The 16,465-nt window shown below is 35.2% G+C and overlaps 1 protein-coding gene across 1 annotated transcript in view; it reads right to left on the bottom strand.

Annotated features, from left to right (window-relative positions):
• The window catches only part of usp47 (ubiquitin specific peptidase 47), a 143,006-nt gene that overhangs the window by 104,500 nt on the left and 22,041 nt on the right, over positions 1-16,465 (bottom strand). The window lies entirely within an intron of this gene.

The raw sequence follows: 16,465 nt of genomic DNA, 5'->3' as shown, positions 1-16,465 counted from the left end.
AAATATGCATATAATGTACATACAATATGTAAAATAAAAGGTAGAAGTTTACTTTAAGTAAACGTTCTAATGCACTATTTCTGCTAGTAAAAGAAATTGAAACTAATACAGAGCACTTCCTTATTGCACACTGCCAGCTGTATTCCAGGGCACTTCCTACCACCAGAATCAGCCAATCAAATTCATTAAGATTAGCTATGCAACCTGTACATCTGCTACCACTTGTATTCTAGCACTAAAGATCCAAAAAAGAGCTGTTCCATTTAATATGGCATTAGTACATCACAAATCACTTCTACATCAATTTATCTGTATGCAAATACAAAGGATGGTTGAATACAAAACTTAGAACCCAAGAAGGAAAAAAAAAAATATTTTGTTTCACAATACATGTACTAAAGCACCTTGACTTTCTTCATTAAATAACAAAGATCCAGTGTGGACAACCATCACAACATATAACTGGCTTAATTCATAAATAAACTAGCAATGGATTTTAAAATTAACATGTGTTATTTGCTGTCAAGAAATTTTTAAACCCATGTCTTAACTGACTGTTACAGATTTCATATTTTTATTAAACATTGGTTTGCATGTGGACTGGCAAATTATGTCCAAGTGTTGCTTCTGCCTTGTGCCCGACGACTCATGGAATAGGATCCAGCTGCCCTATACCCCTGCACTGGAAAAGCAGGTTATAAAAATGAATAGATGGATGTTTGTTTATACAAAGGTTCAACCTTGAAAGTGTAAAGAATAATCTGTCACCCTTAAGAGCATTGCATATCAACTGATTGAACTACTCATCCATCACCTTCTTTGTCCACTTCCGTGCTTAGCCCAATGGTCAAACACGATAGGTACTTCTAAAATGCTAGAGTCTGGGTTGAGTGCTAGGAACTAGAGTTACAGCCAAGAGTACTTCATTCTCCCATTTTTCTGCTTGTACCTGCTTGAATGTTTTCATTAGCTAGCCTCTCTTATCTTTAAACTCTGTAGATTCTGCTTGCTCTCAATCCTTTCCACTTTTCTTACCTTCTTGTATTAAACAAATAATACCAAGTTGGCTTATTTCAGTGTACTTATTATTTTTCTTTAATTTCATCCAGTACAAAAAGCACTTCACTTTTTTGTGACTATATCTGCACCTCCCTGTATCTTCTATTTTATTGGATTTTTCTCCATTTCATTATCAAAAATTTATCAAAAGACAAAAGTTTAAGGCTTAATCTCAATAAACTTAAAGGCTGTAAATGTTGCATGCAAATGTTTCCTTACACATTCTGTTACAGTTTTAATGTTAAAAAAGATCTCACATTCCAAACATATATCTATACCTCATTTCATATCAAGTTCTACAATTTCAAAAATTCCAAAAACGAGTATTCTCACAACAGACATTCAAAGCATCAATTATGTAAGTGAACCTCCTGAAAATGGGCAGAAAACCAACTGCCAATGTAATCAATCCAGTTTCCTGCTGTGATTTCGTGGTAAAATATACAAATCTCAATTTCCATTCTGCATTTGTGTTGATATACATTGTATCTTTTTTTTTTACTCATCACTGATTAACATTATATCCGTGGTATCAAAATCTGTTTCTAAATGGACATGAGGGTCTGTAAGTTTACAATTAGAATTACAACTGAGATCCTTTTATTACTCTTTACTCTTAAAAATAAAAAAAGAATTTGGCAATAAGATGGCTATAACCAACAGCTTAAATAGGTCCTATTTGCAACTGTGTGTTCACCATCTGTTTCAATGAAACATCTTAAAAGAAATTAGAGAAAACTGAACTAATGACAAGTACTTAACCACATTAGTAGGCAAACCATTTTCAGGATTGTTTTAGAAAAGAAAAATCTTCAATATCAGAAATACCTGATGTGGAAGAAAGACATCTAGAACAGGACTAAGGTATAAGTATTGTTTTTGCCAAAAAACCCAGTGACTGCAGCCCTTCAGGACCCAAATTTCATAACTTTGCTTTAGATAATAGAAAATAAATATGGCCCTAAGAGGCCATCTAGTGGTAATGAGCTTTTATCCCCCCAGAATCTAGTAGTTCTAAATACTACTTTTAATGTTTCATTTCTAAACATTGAAGATACAGAAAATTGGACGTTAAATAGACAATTCCATATCAAATTACTATAGAGCAGCCTTCATCTACTCAAAGTGCTCTGTTACTTTGTCACGTCATTGATTATAAAAACTTAGAAAGTGATAAAGAGCAGATGTTGCATCTATTAAAGGATCAGTTTATTCATTATAAATATCCATGTGCTTAAAGCTGTAGAATGGCTAGTAGTCTGCCATTGAATTTAAACACAAACTCCTCTCTGGTTAACATACTTGCCTACTCTTGTTTTTGTTTAAAAATGTTTAAAAGCCAAATTTTAAAAGGGAATAAGGAAAAAGGCAAGGTAAAATTTTAAACCAAGGCCGACACAATATAGAAGGAAAGATATAAGCAGGATTATTTCAAGGGTCAAGGACAGCAGGGTTTAATCTTATGTAAAAAACATTTTCCAGTTTAAGACTAACTTTTCTTTACTGTGCAAGTTTTACAAATCTAAATGAGAATCAGAATCCAGACTCAGAATATGAAGTCATCAAAACAAAACACATATGGAAAACAAAGCTATTTACATAATTATTATTAATCTTTCATTAATGAGTTTAGTTTAAAAAAAGAAGCATTAAACTTGAAACAAAGATAAGAAAGGGGGGAGAGGTTTTAAAAATTAAAGCATTAGACATTTGTAATTTGAATTTAGTTGACTGGTCAATTGAACATTATTTAAATATAGCCTCCAGTATTATTAACTAGCTAATCTCTTATATACAGTACAGAATACAAACCTCACAACAGCAAAAGTCACAAACCTGACAAAAGCGAATCTGAAAAGTGTGCTGTTACAGTTGCTCATGCCAAGATAAATCAGATTATCTTTTCTTCCTTTTATAAGATGCTGAAATCCACCATTTATGCCCTACCCACAAAAAATGAAATTCAAGTCCTGCATAATATGCACATGTACAGGCAGATACAGTATAAATTAATACATGCTGAAATATAGAATTTTGGATTTTTTTTAAATAAAAGGTACTAAATTGTTTTAATATACAGTGGTGTGAAAAACTATTTGCCCCCTTCCTGATTTCTTATTCTTTTGCATGTTTGTCACACAAAATGTTTCTGATCATCAAACACATTTAACCATTAGTCAAATATAACACAAGTAAACACAAAATGCAGTTTTTAAATGATGGTTTTTATTATTTAGGGAGAAAAAATCCAAACCTACATGGCCCTCTGTGAAAAAGTAATTGCCCCCTGAACCTAATAACTGGTTGGGCCACCCTTAGCAGCAATAACTGCAATCAAGCGTTTGCGATAACTTGCAATGAGTCTTTTACAGCGCTCTGGAGGAATTTTGGCCCACTCATCTTTGCAGAATTTTTGTAATTCAGCTTTATTTGAGGGTTTTCTAGCATGAACCGCCTTTTTAAGGTCATGCCATAGCATCTCAATTGGATTCAGGTCAGGACTTTGACTAGGCCACTCCAAAGTCTTCATTTTGTTTTTCTTCAGCCATTCAGAGGTGGATTTGCTGGTGTGTTTTGGGTCATTGTCCTGTTGCAGCACCCAAGATCGCTTCAGCTTGAGTTGACGAACAGATGGCCGGACATTCTCCTTCAGGATTTTTGGTAGACAGTAGAATTCATGGTTCCATCTATCACAGCAAGCCTTCCAGGTCCTGAAGCAGCAAAACAACCCCAGACCATCACACTACCACCATCATATTTTACTGTTGGTATGATGTTCTTTTCTGAAATGCTGTGTTCCTTTTCGCCAGATGTAACAGGACATTTGCCTTCCAAAAAGTTCAACTTTTGTCTCATCAGTCTACAAGGTATTTTCCCAAAAGTCTTGGCAATCATCGAGATGTTTCTTAGCAAAATTGAGACAAGCCCTAATGTTCTTTTTGCTTAACAGTGGTTTGCGTCTTGGAAATCTGCCATGCAGGCCATTTTTGCCCAGTCTCTTGCAACTTTGGTGGAGTCGTGAACACTGACCTTAATTGAGGCAAGTGAGGCCTGCAGTTCTTTAGATGTTGTCCTGGGGTCTTTTGTGACCTCTCAGATGAGTCTTCTCTGCGCTCTTAGGGTAATTTTGGTCGGCCGGCCACTCCTGGGAAGGTTCATCACTGTTCCATGTTTTTGCCATTTGTGGATAATGGCTCTCACTGTGGTTCGCTGGAGTCCCAAAGCTTTAGAAATGGCTTTATAACCTTTACCAGACTGATAAATCTCAATTACTTCTGTTCTCATTTGTTCCTGAATTTCTTTGGATCTTGGCATGATGTCTAGCTTTTGAGGTGCTTTTGGTCTACTTCTCTGTGTCAGGCAGCTCCTATTTAAGTGGTTTCTTGATTGAAACAGGTGTGGCAGTAATCAGGCCTGGGGGTGGCTACGGAAATTGAACTCAGGTGTGATACACCACAGTTAGGTTATTTTTAACAAGGGGCAATTACTTTTTCACACAGGGCCATGTAGGTTTGGATTTTTTCTCCCTAAATAATAAAAACCATCATTTAAAAACTGCATTTTGTGTTTACTTGTGTTATATTTGACTAATGGTTAAATGTGTTTGATGATCAGAAACATTTTGTGTGACAAACATGCAAAAGAATAAGAAATCAGGAAGGGGGCAAATAGTTTTTCACACCACTGTATATTGTGAGAAGTGTCTTTTCTTCGTTCTTATTATGAACACACTTCATATACAGTAAACACACCAATGTTTACATAGGTGTTGTGGGAGCAATGGTAAGATGAATCAATGAAATAAAATTGCTTTGGGATTATGTAAATCTGAGGTTGCATATTGTAGTTTTAGTTTCTGAACAGCCAGCATGAAACTGAATGTCACAACAAAAGTATCAGCTGTGTCACTGTCTGAACACAAAACTGTGATGTAGTTTAAATACTAGTCAATATAAAATTAAAATAAACAATGACAGACCTTACAGAATTTATATGTATACTTCATTACACACACACACACAAAAAATAACTCTCTCTACATTCACATCTTTAGTTACTCGTGAGTTAAATGGGAATATTTTTGGAGCTTGCCAAAATATTGTAGAAACTCATTGACAATGTGTAAAAATAAAAATACTGAAAATGATTTGTATCACATAAAATCATATTAATATATAAATATTTTAAAATTGCTAATGTAAATGCAAATTATATCATTAACATTAATATATATATATATTTATGACTTAAATATAAATTCCTTGTCTAGAGCTGCAGATGTACTGGTCTCTTCAGCAGTTTTCCTTCACTGAACTGATGCTACAAACACTGTTCCATGTAAGGATCTCTGGACCTCATCCTTTGCCTGGGCAGTTTCACCACCAGGCCTGCTTCACAGGGCTCAACTGGTGTCAGTGGCAACTCGGTTCGATACTTTTCCCAATTCCATGAGCCACAAGCATAATGGCACTAAAGATCCCAGATCTCATCCTTAACACTCTCCAGTAGCTCCTCTGAAGAATCAAATACGTCTGTTATAAAGAGCTGTGGCACTTAACCACTTTACTAAATCTAGGTAGGATATCTTTTCGTTCCATTTCTGACACCAATATAGCATCGGCACCAAGTGCCAGAATGGATTCTCTTGCTCATAATATGGCTCTTTTAGGTGGCTTGCTATCCTTAAAAGCCCTGATAGCCACTCAGGCTTTCTGCTTTTATAGGCACCCTTGCTGCTGGTGATAGAATACCAGCTGATACAATGGATAACTCATTGTGTGCTGACACAGCTCCTCAACACCATTACAATATTAAGAACTGTGAATGTCCAGTTCAATACATCAAAACAGTATTAAAGCTCAACTTGTTTAAAACAGGTCCACTAATTAAATGGTATGTTTGTCTGTGTTTTAAGGGTCAAATTATTATCTGCAAATGTTCACTTTTGTGCAAGTCATATTTTTTTGCGCATATTATATACACACACAATCAATATATGTGTGCATAGACTAGATAGTTATGATATTTAGCTAAACAAATCACTTGGTTTGAAGATCTGTACAGTGATAATAAATAGTCTGACTGGTTTATATCTGTGCAGGAGAGTTGCCAGACAATCACATCAGCTATGTAATCATAAATGCACAAGACTGTATAAAATAGATATATTTAAATAGCATGTGGCATTAAATTGATTTTATACGGACTGATAAAACACCCGGGGCAGTAAGCATTACCTTTAAAGTACAGCTATATAAAACCTGTAACAAATGAATTACATAAAAAATAGCCTTCTCCATACGCAGTTATCACAGCATAAATTGCGAAAAGCATTAAGCACAATGTGAGAAATTGTTATGAAATTTTATTATTTATATTATTTTCAAGCAGCAGCAGCAGCATCTCACTGCTAAATTCTCTATGTATGGGAAACACAGGTCTGTAATTACTGAACTGCAAAAACACTAACAAATTTAAACAAATTATGTAATTTCTCCTTAACAAATAGTAGTTGCCTACCATATATACCGTCACATTTAAGAATGATAAAAAACTTAGAAATATGAAAAAAAATCCACTTTAAAGATTGTTGCATGAATAAAATGTGCTATATGTTGTATAACTTGGTTATATATGATGACAAAATATAAACTTTTTTTTTTTTTTTTTTACCATTACAACTTACATATATACAGTATTTTGGACCTTCTTTATCTGCAAATGTTCCCCTAAACAGAACCATTTTTCTAGGACTAATTAGGGGCCTGTCAAAACTTTCCATGTAGCAAGCTGACTCACCCCAGAGTATCATGCTACCAACACATTTTAATTTGTGCTAGCAGGTGTCTAATCTTTTTTTTTTTTTTTATAAAAAGTATGATGAAATGGGATGGCGTATAAGCAATCATCAGTTTACAATTACCAGTATATCAAAAACCAGTGACCCTTCAAACTTTTACAATGGATGTCAAACACACACAGTGTCTATATTTAAAAAAAAGTAAGAAAAGGCACAGCAAAGTTGCACGTTATTTTTAAAGAAATGAATCACCTTTATGGAGCACAGTATCCTGCAGATTGTAACAACTCAATGTCAATACCATTCCTATGTGAAACACTCCTGTTCACTTGTGATCACCCTCTCCCTTTCTCTCGCTCAACAAGTCTTCATACCTTGTCTTTCCTGTTCTATGAATGTTTACACAGGTGATGTCAGCTTGCCGAGCCAACCACTAGCTTTAGCAATCTGTTAATGACAAGTGGCAGGTTGCCTGCTATTATACCATATTCATACTTGACAGGCTGTTATCGATAACTGGCTGAAATCCAGGACAATGAAACAATTTCAATTTAACTATTTTTCACATAAATACCTTTAGGAAAAAAGTGCAAAGTTTAACATGGAATTTCATGAATAAGTGACTGTTGTTACTAGATTATCTGATGGATTTACAGCAAATTGATCCTGTCAGAAATGATTAAACTAAATTTCTGCTGCTATGCAGTAATTCCAATAATATAATCCAAAATGCTAAAAATTTCAAATCTACCACAATAACAGTATTAAGTATATTATAGCTGAAATCTTACCCAAACAGCAAACGCTACTCCTTGGCACTTTTAAAACACATATTATCTCATCTTCACTATAAGCAACAGAAACAATAAAATGTGTTAGTCTCTTCATTGCTGAGCAGAGGTTTTGCATGGGAACAATCATATTCCGCCCACAGGTATTGTTAAAATGATTGCTATAACTCCACAACTATAGACAAAAAAGTCTCTAATATTCAGTGAAATGTCACAGAATTTAATGTTCCAGGAGTAGAGTGTATATTATGATTAATACCATAAAAATGTTATGTGTGACTGTTAGGAATGAGCATTATTAATAAATTTGTTTTGCAATCAGAACACTTAAATTCTTTAATGGGTAACGAGGAGGCAAAAAAATCATTTAGGTTGGCGTTTATAAGTTATTGTAAATGCATCTTTGTTTGTGTACTCTTGGTCCAATGTGTTGTGCGCAAAGGCACTTCAATCCTTCTAAATATCTTGCGAAAAACAGCAAACTACAATGTGGCATGATTTATGTAAAGAAAAAGAAATACAGAATTGGACTGAAGCATCACAGCAGATGTTCTAAATACAGTAATCCCCCCGTTCTATCACGGTTCAGCTATCGCGCCCCTGCCATACTACGGAAAAATTCCATAAGTACATTCTACCTGCAGTGTACTTCGCAGCCAATTCATAACAAAGCATACGATTTTCCGCTGTCACTACGGCAGACAAAGAGTTTCACGTTACAGTACCCAGGCGATTTCTTACAAAGCCCGTTATTGACTGAAAGAGGAGACACAACCAATCAGAGTGGGATTTTCATTCTCATGGGCTCTGATTGGCTGCTGCTAACATGGTGTAATCTTACAAGAACAGCGAGCATGGGTCCCCAACAAATCGCATACCTTGCTTGTGGTCTGATTGTTGTATGCAAACTTCTTGTGAGCTTTTTGTTTTGTTTTAAGCCCTAGGATGGCTCCCAAGTGTCCTGCATCTTGTAAGCCTTCTGGTAGTAGTGAGCCTAAGCGCCAGAGGAAGACCTTGACTATACAGGAGAAGGTAAAACTCCTGGATATGCTTCGGGAAGGAAAGTGTTACACGGACATTGCTCGCCATTACGGTTTGAATTAATCGACGGTGTGTTACATCAAGAAGGATGAAAAGAATATAAAAGCCACCGTATCACTTTCCTTTACTCAAACAGGAAAGAGGGTGGCAACTCCTCGGAATAAAGCCATCGTTGAAATGGAATCTTCGTTGGCTCTTTGGATCAATAGCTGCAGAAAGACAAAAAAATCCTTTGGACACAAACATCATTAGAGAGAAGGCCAGACAGCTCTATTCGCTGAAGGAGGCGACGACCATGCTGATGACCCCGATTCTTCTGAAGCACCATCGACAATGAACTCTGCAGCCAAACCCACTGAATTTAATGTCAACAAGGGTGGTTTGACAGATTCCAGAAACGCTTTAATCTGAAGAATGTTTCACTGTATAGCAAGGCTGCATCTGCAGATAAAGCAGCCGCCGAGGAGTACACGAAGGCGACATTCAAGGCAAACATTGAGGAGGGAGGTTACAAGCCAGAACAAGTGTTTAACATGAATGAAACTGGCTTGTTTTGGAACAGGATGCCTTCTCGTACCTTCATAGCCCGAGCCCCTGGATTCAAAGCACACAAAGACAGACTGACTGTGATAATGTGTGGCAATGCTGCTGCCCACATGATAAAGCCAGGGGTAATGTATAAGGCTAAGAACCCCAGGGCCCTGAAGAACAAGAACAAGCACCTGCTCAGTGAAGATGAAGTGCCACACTTTGCACTGCATCGCTCTTCATAGCTGCCATATGCACCACATCAAAGCAATAATCTCCTCTGCAAAGTCTCATTTGCTTAGAAGCTATAAATCACACACAACACACTTCAAACTACATCACTCTTTACAGCCACCCATCTGCTGCATCGTACCATGTGCAGCATCAAAGCAATAATCTTCCCCGTTAAGTCACAACTGATTCGAAGCAATAACATGTATTCTCACAAACCAATTCAATTAATTCCTATTGACAGTTAAATACTGCTTAAATTAAAATATACATGCACTTAGTTTTATGTAATTATCAATAATTATTTGTACTGCAGATAAAATTTTGCTCTTAAGCCAATATACCTATTGTTTACTAAACAGCAATTTCAAATTCTATTTCTTTTCTTTTTCTATTTGAAAATGTGAGCTGCTGTACTAAACTCAAACTACAACTAAATTACCATAAAACTTTGAAAAGCAGATGTTGAAAAAAATCGATTTTTTGTGATCAGCCAATTTATTAAAAAAAAAAAAATTACTTTCCGGTGGTGTTTTTAGAAACAATTTTTCTTTACAGTATTTAAGTACTAACAAACATGCCATTTTGCCTTATACTTTTTTTGTGTTTTAAAAATTGCAGCTCGGCAAAATGCCCTAAAGCAACCGTGTCTATTATAATCCATTTTAGTCATGTGATAAATGCAAATTTATCTTCTGATTACCTCTAACATTATAAATTATAATTATTACTAAAAATCCTGCCAGAAACCAAAATAAATGATTTAATCAATAAGCACAAGTATTGAAGCAAATGTAACATTTTTCCTAAGCCAAAATGACCGAAAACATTTTTTTGTTATTTTAGATGGAGATGAATAACAACACTTATAACTAAGCATCATGCATTTATTTTAATTGTTGAAATGCTGTTTGCTTTTGCAAGTCTAAAAATCATGTCACTGTGTCTAGAGAATTTATAGATATCAATATATTCCCAAGAAAGCAAATTTATTTTTAAAAAAGACAGCAAAAAAGTTAAAAATGTTTTGTTAAAATGGCTTGTGAGTCAAATCAAGGTACAGTTTTATTCTGATAAATTATAAAGTATCCAAGAGGTTTTCAAACTATTGCTTCAAAAGCATATTATTTTAACTAAACATTTAAACAGATCAGTTAACAATCTCAGTAAACTGTTGCATAAATATTTTATTTTGGAAAGATACAAGATAGAGAACAGATGAGTCATGAATCTCCCATATAGTGGAGCTTCAAAGCTCTAAAAATACATTGCCATACCACAATTAGAAAGCAAGCCCTTTTTCACATTCTCAAGGCTTTAGATGTTGCACTGCTGCCCTTTATCCATGGGTACTCTAGATTAAAACACCATAACAGACAATATCAACTATAAAATCAGCAAAAGAAATCTAACTATTTACTAATAAGTAAATAAAGGTTTCATTTTAGAATAAAGATTAAAAAAGAACTGAAATAAGTGAAAGCAAATAGTTAAATACAAATTTTGCTTTTGCCAAAACACTATTTCATCCATGTACTGAACCCAATAACTTTAATTATTATAGCTGTACAAAGCACATCAGTTATTGCATGAAATTAAATGTGCTCTAACAACAGAAAGTGGTCACTTTTGAAAAATATTTGGAATGAGCATAATGGAAACAAAAGAAGCAATGTTAAATTGTTTTTCATAATGTTTAAATCGTATATGTTCTAAAAGTCATGTATATCTCTTACAAACAAAAATGATAACATACCAGTAAATAAAAATAAATTAAAACTTACTGATCTAAGGATACATGAATGCAAAAATATTTGCTATAATTAAAAAAAAAACAAAAAAAAATCTGTTTTAAACCAGCAGCACTACATGAACAACAGAGTACCATCTTCACTCTGTTTACTCTTTCATTAATTTAAAAACACTTTAATCACGTCTTACTTTAGTCTATTTCCTTAAAGGTATAAACTCCTTTAAATATTTCTTTATAGCTTACCTGTAGACTTGGAAGATACCAACAAGTTTTTCATATCATTCTTGTAGTAAGAATATGAAAACTAAAACTACACACTATATAGCAGATGTGTCATTATAAGTGCATTTTACAGCTTAAGGCAAAATTGTCATACAAGAGCCTATAAAGACAAGCATTTGACTAGCATTTTTAACAGCTTCTTGGGTAGCCTGTCTAGTTGTGGAAGATTAGAGCCTCACCAGGACTTGCAAATATCTTTACAGTACTCTTGTGCTTGAATGCTTTAGTGCAGAACAAACCGTGCTGTCTTGACAATATTGCCAGTTTTGGTAATCACACTACAAGAAAGACAAAATGGTATTAGAAAAAAATGTACTAGTGTGTTCTGAGATAGGTTTAGTTCTCGTTTAGTTAGCGCACAACTGTAGACATCTTTAATTATATTAGCTACTAGCAGAATACCCGCGCTTCGCAGCGGAGAAGTAGTGTGTTAAAGAAGGTACGAAAAAGAAAAGGAAAAATTTGAAAAACAACGTAACTTGATTGTCAATGTAATTGTTTTGTCATTGATATGAGTGTTGTTGTCATATCTATCTATATATATACATACAGTATATCTATCTATCTATATATATACATACAGTATATCTATCTATCTATCTATATATATATATATATATATATATATATATATATATATATATATATATATATATATGTTGTTTTCATATCTATCTATCTATCTCTATATATATATATATATATACCCGCGCTTGGCAGCGGAGAAGTAGTGTGTTAAAGAAGGAAAGAGAAAGAAAAGGAAACATTTTGAAAATAACGTAACATGATTGTCAATGTAATTGTTTTGTCACTGTTATGAGTGTCGCTGTGATATATATATATATATATATATATATATATATATATATATATATATATATATATATATATAGCAAAATACCAGCGCAGCGATGTCATGTGTTAAAGAAGTTATGAAAAGAAGAGGAAACATTTTAAAAATAATGTAACATGATTGTCAAAGTAATTGTTTTGTGTATTTGGCGGCAGCGTCACAAAGTTTTTTTCGTCTAGCTGCATCAGAAAATGTACCACAACGTCTGACACGCCTCCTTTTTAGTGTTTTCTCACAGCTTGGATTGCTGCTGTCATATATATATATACACACACACACACACAAACACACACATATATATACACATACATATCTTCATATCTATATACATATCTACATATACACATATATCTACATATACACATATATCTACATATACACACATATATCTACATACAGTATACACACATATATATATACACACACACACACATAAACATATATATATATATATATATATATATATATATATATATACACACATATATATATACACACACATACCTATCTAGGTGTATAGCTTTGGTCACTGAGTGCAAGGGAAAAATAATAAAATATAGTCTATAAGTTATTAAACAGTAAAACATTAACGTTTTAAGAAGTACAGGTACATTGAGCACTACTGGAGTGGTTTCAGGTAAACTACATTTTAAAGACTGTGTAACACAACAGGTAAGTAACAGCAGCTAAAATGTATATGGATCATCTCTCGGTAGTTGATCCCTTTTGAAAGGCGCTACACGACGGCTGTGGTATAGAAATTACATTTTCTATGTGAACGTTCAAATTTGTGCCTGTGGTAATGTGCCTTACCGGCATTTAAAGAAAATTAGTTTTGTGTCCTCTGCAGTGTTAAGAGAGAAAGGCTTTGGTTTGGGATAAAAGGAAAAAGGTGAAAAGAAAGGAAAGTTGCCTTTTTCTTTTATATAGTATAGAGAGATGTGTTCGCTGACGTTATGATCGCCTTGTGTAGACTGGTGAGACGTCCCGCCATTAATCGGCTGTGATGGCACTGTCAGTCCTCCACTCGTGTGCGTGTTTTCATAATCCGAGGTGAGGACCTCATAATCGTATATGTGCAAAAGAAAGTGTGAATCGCCTTAATATTATTTTGCCGTGGTGTAGAAAAGGGGTCCCGTGTTTGCACTTGTCTGGGCTATAGCGCAGGGGGAGGATGAAAAAAATTAAAAGTGCTCACTTTGACTTAAAGCAGAAGCGCAGTCAGCGTCTCAAAGGCCGGCACAGCTATGCGCTGCGCTGGCTGCTTGACTTTTGCTGGGCAGGAGACCACAGTTTTGCAGACACGTTCATGATATCAAAAGTCTCAGCTCTTTGGAGGTCATTCATATATTATATATATAGCAAAATACCCGTGCCTCACAGCGGAGAAGTAGTGTGTTAAAGAAGTAATGAAAAAGAAAAGGAAACATTTTAATAATAACGTAACATGATTGACATTGTCATGAGTGTTGCTGTCATATATATGCCTGCCTAAATAAGTCACCCTCGCTTTCTCTTACTTTATTTACCGTTCATTTAATCATGGCTATTGGCGGAAAAATTATAAAATGGAAGGAGGATGGCTTTACCAAAACAATTATTGATGGCGAATCGATTATTCATAAAGCTTGAATTGGTGATGTTTTTCTGTGTTAACCTCATATTTTTCAGACTTCTTCTCAAACTAAGGTGGTGCGAGGATAAAATGAATCGGGATGCGCTGATCAATGTAATCGTGTACAGTACCAGGAAATCATGCATTGACAAAAGCTCCCTTTGCTTGTAATGCAAAGTGTGATTAAATGCATTATTTTTTAACGCGTTATGGAGCACATGCATCGAAGCTTCTCAGCTGTGCTTGTGCTAAGAAAAGGACAGATTTTAAAAATAACGTAACACGATTGTCAATGTGACCTTTTGTAAGTAGTGTCTGGAGGATTCAGTGTGGAGAAACTCTATAGAGACAGCGTGTGTATTAACTTGTGGATTTTTCTGTGAGTATTTGGTGGCAGTCTGACAAAGTTGCTTTGGAAGACGGCATTAGCCGCGGAGCTCAGCTCAGACCGAAATTAGATGAATGGGAGGGGAGATGATGACGTGACTCCCCCACCCGCCTTAACTGTCAATCCCCCACAAACACAGTCTCGGAATTTGCATAAGCACACCCTTCACCTACAATTTTAACTTAGTTATAAAGTGATCAAAACTCGCTTATATCCTCGCCCTCTCATTAAACTTGTATCCCGCATTACCTGTGGGCATGTGAAACGCCAGCGGTAGCCTGTCTATGAACTTAGTTTAAAGTTTAGGTTTACACCTTGCTTTCTTTCCGAGGCAGCAACACTCATGAATATGGTAGTATATGTCACTCGCTCGCTTCTTATTGTTTTTCGCTGCGTTCTCAATTATATAATGCATGTTTTCTTAAGCGCTTTTTGCAGGTCTTCCTGGTTTTCTACGCACTGCGTTGACAATCAGTTCACGTGATTACGTGGGAGGCGTGATGATGTCACACGAAACTCCGCCCTTCCAGCTCAACTCCATTACAGTTAATGGAGAAAAATACCTTCCAGTTATGACCATTAGGCGTAGAATTTCGAAATGAAACCTGCCCAACTTTTGTAAGTAAGCTGTAAGGAATGAGCCTGCCAAATTTCAGCCTTCTACCTACACGGGAAGTTGGAGAATTAGTAGTGAGTGAGTGAGTGAGTGAGTGCTTTGCCTTTTATTAGTATAGATTCACTAGCATATTGTTTCTATTAACAGGGTTACTGTTTGCCTGTATGTTGTCAGGGTTGCACTGTATACCAGTACTAATAGTCTAATAAGATAAGGTTATATTAACCTGCTTAAGTTATGTACTTGCATGAAAAAAACTGAAAGTGTGTTTAGGATTTAATATAGGTATAAATTAATAAAAATGTAAAAGTATCTTACATATTGAAGATTCAGTCTAACATCTTCCCCATGTATGAAGTTTTTGATCCACTTTGTTCTACAAATGTTGAATTTGTCCTTTAGTACAGTATTGTTTATCACTTCTCAAGGCAGTGAGCTATTAAGAGTGTTCAAGTATGAGTACTCTTGAAAGAAGGAAGGTGTTCTTGTGGAAGACCAGTCCTCCCAAGCCCCACATAACTGAACTAGGAGGCAAAATTAATGCTTTTATTTTTTTGCACATATTTGTACATTTCACTTATGATTTCTGTGTGAATTAAATGTTTGTACAAACTACTGCTTTTCAAATTGAAAAACCTGTATTAGTGCTGTGATGGGCGTCCTTGGTCATTACCTAGCTGGGACGCCAATGGGATGGATGATTTCCGAGGCACTACCTTCCCTGGGATGCAAGAAGGCAACCCTCCTGGGCGGCCGTGGCATCACGGATTCCCGCAGGGCATGCCAGGACTTGGAGTTTAGTAGAGCCCTGTTGGGGTCACCAGGAGGAGCTGCAGAGCCCTACAATGGACTTCCACCACACCTGGGAGTGATTCCAGGTAATTTTAATGAACCACCGAGAGCTCTCCCAGGAACGGAATAAAAGGAGCCGCCTCACTCCAGTCAAGAGGAAGAAGGACGAAGCTTGCAAGGGAGGAGTGGAGGCGGAAGGACTGTGAATTGTCTATGTACTGTGCTCTGGGGAGAGAGGAAAAATGCTGATAATTGACTTTTAATGGATTTTAGATATTTTCCAGACTAACAGGAACATACACATTTAAAAAAAAAATAAAAATTAGTCTCAAAACACCTTAGTGCCCTTTGGCCATTATATCGCTGCTAGTTTGTTTAATAATAGCCAAATTTGTCTATTTAACATGTTTCCCCTTGGGATTAATAATCTATCTATCTAAACATACAGTACACAAGGCTAACCTGTTTAATATTACAGATAATCATCTTATGAACATCTTATTAGAAGTTTGAGTTATAGTTAAGACAAGCATTTTATTTTCACTTATGCCATATGTTTTATGGATAAAAGGTTTGTGTACATAGTTAATAAAGTAAGTAGATTTACTTATTTTAGTATTTTATGGTCACTAAATAAACATTACTAAAATTTATTTTATTAATAAAAAATGAATGGCAATACTTGTGGTCAGCAGTTGGAAATGTAAAGAAGAAAA

The sequence above is a fragment of the Polypterus senegalus genome, chromosome 1 (genome assembly GCF_016835505.1).
Source record: "Polypterus senegalus isolate Bchr_013 chromosome 1, ASM1683550v1, whole genome shotgun sequence".
In the NCBI taxonomy this organism is placed as follows: domain Eukaryota; kingdom Metazoa; phylum Chordata; class Cladistia; order Polypteriformes; family Polypteridae; genus Polypterus; species Polypterus senegalus.
This window is presented reverse-complemented; position numbering and strand designations above follow the sequence as displayed.